Consider the following 7,543-nt stretch of genomic DNA (forward strand, 5'->3'; position numbering starts at 1 on the left):
AGGTTATTTTGTCTAAAGTTCAGTTAATTAAACTTAATGGCTTTTGTTTTTGGATTTATGGTGTCTTTCTGTAACTCAGGTTGGCTGGAACTCATAGAAATCCCCCTGCCTTAGTCTCTGTTATCTGGCGGACATTGTGATGTATTCTGAGCTTGAGGAGATGAATAGGACATAGCCACAGAATACTAATCCTAGAAGTGTCAACCTTAAAATTGTAAAAGTAATGTTGGTGCTATGATAGGCAGTGGTGGCACACACCTTTAATCTCAGCACTCAAGAGCAGGAGGATCTCTGAGTCTACAAGCAAGTTCTAGGACAGCCAGGACTACACAGAAAAAACCAAACCAAACCAACCAACCAACCAACCAACCAACCAAACAAACAAACATGTTAGACTTGGACTATGTGGTTTGAGGATATCTATGGGCACATTTGAAACATACTGAAGTTGATGCACACAGGGACCTTTTTTCCTCCTGCTTTCTCTGAGCAGGTTAAGTTCTGAGGTCATAAGAGGGCTTGTTTTTATGTTTTCTATGCATATATGATATTTAAAACATCAAAAACCTAGCATTGTTCTAAGTAATTTGCTCTTCAGCTAACCCTTGGAGGGGGCAGGGCTTATCACACTGATACAGCAGAGCTAGAAGTCATTCAGTAGCCAGTGGAGGGCCAGACAGCTCGTCAGAGCTGAGCCAGGGTTCACGGTCAGGCTGCCTGTCTGGAATTGTTCTATGCTGGCTCTTCACTGGATCCTGCCACAAACCAGGCTCAATCATGATTGTCATGTTTTAGAGGTGGGGGAAATGAGCAACACTCAAAATTGTTTAACTCTTTCAGTGAAAAGTCTTTGAGAAGTTTTCGTTTCTGTCATCAATATGGCCACCTCACTCTCCTTCTGCACATGTCTTGATACTCATGGGCATGTCTCCTACTGATTAATGTCTGTGTTTCAACTTGGGAATGAAAGTCTAGATGAACTGAGCGGTGCTGTCGGTGGCAGAGTTACCCCGTGCTTCGTTTGGAAGACAGGATCCTATCCATTATGATTCTAGGAAGAGAAAGGCTTCTGTTTAGAATGTTGGCAGAAGTGTGGTTCATAAAAACTGTCTGGAATTCTAAACAGAGATTCCAGGAAGGCTCAAAGACTTCAGGACAGCAAGGTCAGTTTCAGGAGAAAAGAAACATGATTTCTAGCAAGTTCTCAAATTCTAAGAATGTTTTCTTTCTTAAATCAAGTGTTAAAATCACAGAGCAGTAGCTATGCTCTCACCATGGACTCTGGTTGCTTCTTTGCCGTTTGGAAGCCAGTTCTCTTCTACCTGAGAGGGCTCGAAGTCAGCATTTTCTAGCAGTTTTCTGGGCCTAGTTTAACAATTCTGAACAGGTCGCTGCTGGGAAGTGGACATAGGGCCCTATGCTTAAATAAAAATCTTGGTATTTGATTTATTCCCTATATAAGGGTTGCTTGTATTCCCAACACATATCAGGAAGTATTTACAAAAAAAATTAACAGTTTATTACCTTCCTGCATGATGGTTTGTTCTCTGCTAGTTTTTTATTTTTATTAGTATGTGCCTGCATGTATATATGTGCACTGAATGCATACCTACTGACTATTGAAGCCAGAAGGGGTCAGATCCCTGGAACTAGAGTTATTGATGTTTGTGAACTGCCCTGTGGGTTCTGGGAATCAAAGCAAGTTCTGCTGACAGAGCAGGAGCTGTTCTTAACCATTGATAGATCTCTCTTCCCAATGTTTTTTATCAGTAAAGACTGGCCCACGTGGATGGCCAGAGGTAGACGTCTTTCCATTAAAAAAAAAAAAAAAAATCAAACCTCTCCATTTCATTTGGAGAAGTGACAGGTCTGAGGCCTTCCTGTAACAACATCCTGCCTGGATTCTGACCCTCTGGGGATACAATAGGAAGAAGATTTGAAAAGTGTTCCTCCGAGATCCTTATGACTGCTTTTAGACGACACACCAGCTCTCTAACGGTGGTCCTGTTAAGCCTGGAGTCCCAATGGGAAGAGCAGAGTGGGTTATCTGCCATGCCAGGTCTTCGAGGAAGATGAAGACGGAGTCAGGGATGACTTTTCTGCACAGTATTCTCATCTGTAGCCTGAGGGTTTTTCATTTTGTCAAGGCCCAGCTTTTGTGGCAACATCAGAAGGATGATAGCTAGGCATTTGTAAAGCTTAGCCACCTGGGCACCATTCTTGTTACTGCCAACTGTTTGTGAGATAGTGTCAAACTCATCTCTTTCCAGAGAAGGGAAGGGAGGATGGTGGAGGGACTATGTGCGAGGAGGATGGGGAGGGCGTACAGGGGGTAGAGGGGGCAGTGTTTCAGATGTAAATTAAAGAAATTCTCTCTCTCTCTCTCTCTCTCTCTCTCTCTTTCTCTCTCTCTCTCTCTCTCTCTCTCTGTCAGACCTGAACTGAGAGATGTACCTGTGTCTGCCTCCCAACTTCTGGGATTAAAGGCATGTGCCACCACTGCCCAGAATTAGGGTGCACCTGATTACATGATGTCTTGTGAGAAGAGACAGTCCTAGATAAGCAGAGATTGAAGTTATATTTTCTTTTTTTTTTTTTTAAAGTTATGTTTCCATTTCCCAGAGGCCACCAAGTGATGCTCTAGTGACGCCTGGAAGTCAGCAGGCAAGGAGGAGCCAGCACTGGTGCCTCTTGTGGGAGAAGGACCTGCCAGTATACTGACTTCAGACTTTTACCCTCCAGAACTAAGATTTGTTTTGTTTGTTTTAGTTAAGTAATTTCATGGCAATTTGCACTAGCACAGTGTTATGCTACTTTCTGGAGAAATGTAAACAAACTCCAACTTGTTCTTCATTTGACACTGGTGACAGACCAAATAAACAACTCCATTAAAGGCTAATGAACTGATGACTTTATTGGAATTTTGTAGGAAGCATGCCTGAGGGATTGCTTACAGGATCATTGATGACTCAGTTGCATCACCAAAATCTATCACACACTCACACATACACACACACACACACACACACACACACACACACACACACACACGCACATACACTCACACACAAAGCTGATGGTAACTTTTTGACAGGTCTTTCCTGGTTTGCTGGATGTGGTTAGAAAATTAGGACTCAACCAGTCCTCAGTAAATTTGACTAACTGGACCTGGGATTACGCATGTGCACTAGTGTCAAGAAACTCATTGTAGCAGGAAGACAGAAAGACATCAGAGCCAGGCTCTCCACCCATTTCCTGCTGCTAAGACTCATCTAGAAGCAGAGGTGGACTTGCTGATCGCCAGGCCTGAGAGCTCTGCTGCAGCCCGGAGCTCACTCCTGAGAGCCCTGCTGCAGCCCGGAGCTCACTCCCTCCAGCCTCTGGGACTCAGCAGCTGCTGCAGGCAGAAGCATTCATTCCTGCCTCTGTCTCCAAGATCCTGCACTGTGCAGAGGGAATTCACCTCTGAAGCTACTCCCAGCTCCCACGACCTGTCTTTGAGACCTCATATTCTGATCCACAGATGTGCTATGGTCTCTGTTGGTACCCCAACGTCCCTGAGAGCTTTGATCTATAACACTTTTCAGATCTCGAATGGCTCTCAGAGCTAGCATTCAACCACTAACAAGTATTCCAGTTTACACATTTAAAAGGAGTTAATTCTGAATTAACAACAAAGCAACTCCCATTTGTGCTCTTTGCTGTTTGCCCTCTGTTCTAGGTAGGGCAGACAAGAACTTGGAAGCAGATAGATAGATAGTCTCCACTTAGAGAAACCACGCATGATGAAACCCAGCCTGGTAACAATTCATGAGAGCTGTGTCCTTGGTGTTCCCTGACCAACTTGAGTCAGAGCCATAGGGCGGTCTACCTTTCTCAGAAGTTGTTTTCTATTTCTATAGCCTCAGGGAGGGGCCTTGTAAACCCTCTAAGTTTCAGGAGCTTCCTGGACCTTCTAAGTTCCAGTTAACTTCCTGCGTTTTAAGTGCTTTCCTCCTCCCTCCAGGAAAGAATGTTTGTGTTCAAAGGAACTAGCAACACAGTGCTCTGCCTCTCCATAACACACTTTCCAACCCCTTTCTACAATGCTCTCATAGTCTTTGAAGGGGTAATAGAAAAGTTTGCTTGCTTTCTACCAATTATGGAGCATTGATCCACTATGCTACAATATATTTACTGTCAGGCCTAGACCAGTCATAAATCTTTGCAGGAACTGCCGCTCACTGTGAAAATAGATGAGTTGCCTAAACAAAATAAGAACAAAAAAGAAAAACAATTACAAAAAAAAATCACACCACAAACAACACATACACACAAAACAACAACAACAAACACAAAGCATAAACTCAAACAAACCCAAAAAAGCCAGCAAAGAAACTTCAGAACCAAGTTTATATCATAGAGGAAATAGACTACACAGACATCTACAGGATATTCCATCCAATGTTCCAGAATTATATATCATTCTCAGAAGCTTTTTGAGTGTTTTTTAAAACTAGATCACATTTCAAGCCATAAATACACACTTAAAAAAATACAAAAGAAATAAGACTTTTTACATCCTATCAAATCATAATAGAATCAAAATCAGCAGTAAGTAGTAATATATATATATACACACATATATATATGTACGCACACATATATATGGAAACAGTGCTGTTATTGATCAGTGGGCTGTTGAGGAAATCAAGGGAAGGAAGTAAAGACCACTGACCAGCTCTTCTGGGCCCCAGCAATGACAGTTCTTTTTTTTTTTTATTGGATATTTTCTTTGTTTACATTTCAAATGTTATCCCCTTTCCCTGTCTTCCCCCTCCTCCTGCTTCTATGAGGGTGTTCCCCTACCCACCCACCCACTCCCGGCTCCCCGCCCTTGAATTCCCCTATACTGGGGCATCGAGCCTTTCTTCAAGACCAAGGGCCTCTCCTCCCACTGATGCTGACTAGGCCATCCTCTGCTACATATTCGGCTGGAGCCATGGGTCCCTCCAGGTGTACTCCTTGGTTGATGGTTTAGTTCCTGGGAGCTCTTGGGGGTCTGGTTGGATGATATTGTTTTTCTTCCTATAGGGTTGCAAACTCCTTCAGCTCCTTCAGTCCTTTCTCTAACTCCTCCATTGGGGACCCCATGCTTAGTCCAATGGTTGGATGCAATGAGAAAGCTAGCCAAGTGTAAGTCTGTGAGTGAGTGAACCAGCAATAGCATTCTTCTGAGGTTTCTGTTCCAATCTCCTGTTTGGGTTCCTGCCTTGACTTCCCTTAATGATGGGCTGACCATGTATGACCTGGAAGTAGTAGCCAAATAAACACTTTCATCCCAAAGCTGCTGTTGATCAGGGTTTTTTTTTTTTTTAAATCACACAACAGGAAGCAAAACAGAGCAACATTAATAACAAAGGAACATATACACAGACACATACACAAAACATACAAACCAGCCACTAAGCTGGCTGGGCACTTGGAGGTCAAGGCTGGAAGATCACACATTTAAAGCTGTATAGTTAGTTCCTTGTTTAAGAGAAAGTAAGAGGCCAAATGGAGTAATGGCGGCGGGGGGTGGGGGGGAGGGCGGGCAGGTGAGAGAAGCTTCCTGATTTCAGGCTCCAACTAGAGCCACAGGGGCAACCTCACTAGTTCTTTCTTGGTGAGGTCTATAGCTTGGGAGAATTCAGAAACACAGGAAGAAGAGAAACTCTGAGGCATTCTTTTGCCAACTTCCTTGATGGGGAAGCCGTTCTTTTCTGGGAGAACACTATCACAAATCCTTTAGAACACACATTGCTGTGCGATTAGGGGAACCTTAGTTTAGCAACACAATCTATTTTGCACTTACCATTAGATTCCCCTGGAGCCCGTGGTTGCTTTAGTAGGCGCAGAGGATCTGACGAAGTTCCGAGAGGCTGGGCCATCAGAAACTGCCATGGATAGTGTTCAGAGGGTTTGTAGGCCTCGAGTGGAATCCTTGACCACTTGGCAGGTTATCAAGTTTTGCTTATTTAACTAAACTTTCTCTGTAGCCAGAGTTGAATTCTTGTCAACTCTAGAAAAGTATTAGACTAGCTAGACTGGCTATCTGTGGCTGGTCAAGGAAAATTTACACTAAAACCAGAAGAGAAAGTCTTGTTTTTTCTCCCTGGTCTTATCAGTGCACTCTCTTGGTACCCAAAGAACATGATCTTCCCTTAATTATTTTATAGTGTTTTGTTTTTAATATAAAGATTATTTTACAACCAGCCTGGCTACTTGTAGATATGATCATGGTCAGTGCCTAGTAATGTAGATATGATCATGACCAGTGCCTAGTAATGTAGCTATGATCATGGTCAGTGCCTAGTAATGTAGCTATCTATGATCATGACCAGTGCCTAGTAATGTAGCTATGATCATGACCAGTGCCTAGTAATGTAGATATGATCATGACCAGTGCCTAGTAATGTAGCTATGATCATGGTCAGTGCCTAGTAATGTAGCTATGATCATGACCAGTGCCTAGTAATGTAGCTATGATAATGGTCAGTGCCTAGTAATGGGATTTGTGCTTTGAGCTGCACAAAAATGGATGAAAGGTGCACCTCAGCATTTACTTTATAGCTTCTCCCTTGAATAATATACGAGTTTATATTTGCTAAACACCCCTATGTTTTTCAGCTTCTTGTCATTATGACAAAAAGATCAGAAAATCAAGTTATGGAGAGAAAGCACCCTGCTCATGGTTTTGGAGACTGCAGTTGGGTTGGTCTGATGCTTCGGGATCGTGGCAAGGCAGCGGGTGTGTCTTGGTGGAAGGATCTGATGGAGGAAGCTGATAATTTCATGGCATCCAGGAAACAAAAGAGATCATATAGGCTGGGACCCATTGTATCCTCCAACGGCATATCTCTAGTCACCCAACATCCTACCTTTTAAAGATTCCTCTGTTTCCAATATCTCTAACCTGAGGACTGAGCCTGTAGGGGCATTCCAGACCCAAATGATATCGAACCCCTTTCTGTTGGAAACCATGTTCTATCTCTTATGGACATTATTAATTTTGATCTTACAAGCACCCCAGGATGTGGGTGTTATTATCATATTATGCAGGAGGAGACAGAGGCTTCGAGAGATTAACCTGTCTGCATAGGTTTAATCTTGCAAGTGATAATGAAGCCCCTGAATTCTAGTGTCTGGTGTTAGGGCCACACCTTTAATGCTCTACCACGTCACTTCCCTAAATGGGAGAAATACTGAAGATTAAGCCAGCCCACAATATTAGAATTTGAAGCACTTTAGTTAATCATATCAATGACACATCGTTTGCTTTGATAATAAAGACAGGATAATTCTCAATCCACATGAGTTTAAGCTTATTCCTCCCCTCCCTAACTATTTCTCTTCCTTAATTAAGAACAAAAAGCTCCATTATGGACTGTTTTGTGGTTAAGAAGCTTCTGATTTAGTCATTACTCAAGTATTTGACTGTCCATAGCATTTCCCTGGAAGCAAGAATCTTCTCTCTTTTGAGATGTTAAGAGGAGAATAGGTGGATTTCTCTGAGTTTCAC

At 42.8% G+C, this 7,543-nt stretch overlaps 1 long non-coding RNA gene across 1 annotated transcript in view; it reads left to right on the forward strand.

The window, feature by feature from the left end:
• The first annotated feature begins 817 nt into the window (after positions 1-817).
• LOC116097820 overlaps positions 818-7,543 on the forward strand; it is a 7,078-nt gene continuing 352 nt past the window's right edge. The window contains exons 1-2 of the long non-coding RNA XR_004121561.1: positions 818-1,163; positions 6,652-6,861. This is a non-coding gene — a long non-coding RNA (uncharacterized LOC116097820). The remainder of the gene's footprint in view (positions 1,164-6,651; positions 6,862-7,543) is intronic.

The sequence above is a fragment of the Mastomys coucha genome, unplaced genomic scaffold (genome assembly GCF_008632895.1).
Source record: "Mastomys coucha isolate ucsf_1 unplaced genomic scaffold, UCSF_Mcou_1 pScaffold2, whole genome shotgun sequence".
Taxonomy (NCBI): domain Eukaryota; kingdom Metazoa; phylum Chordata; class Mammalia; order Rodentia; family Muridae; genus Mastomys; species Mastomys coucha.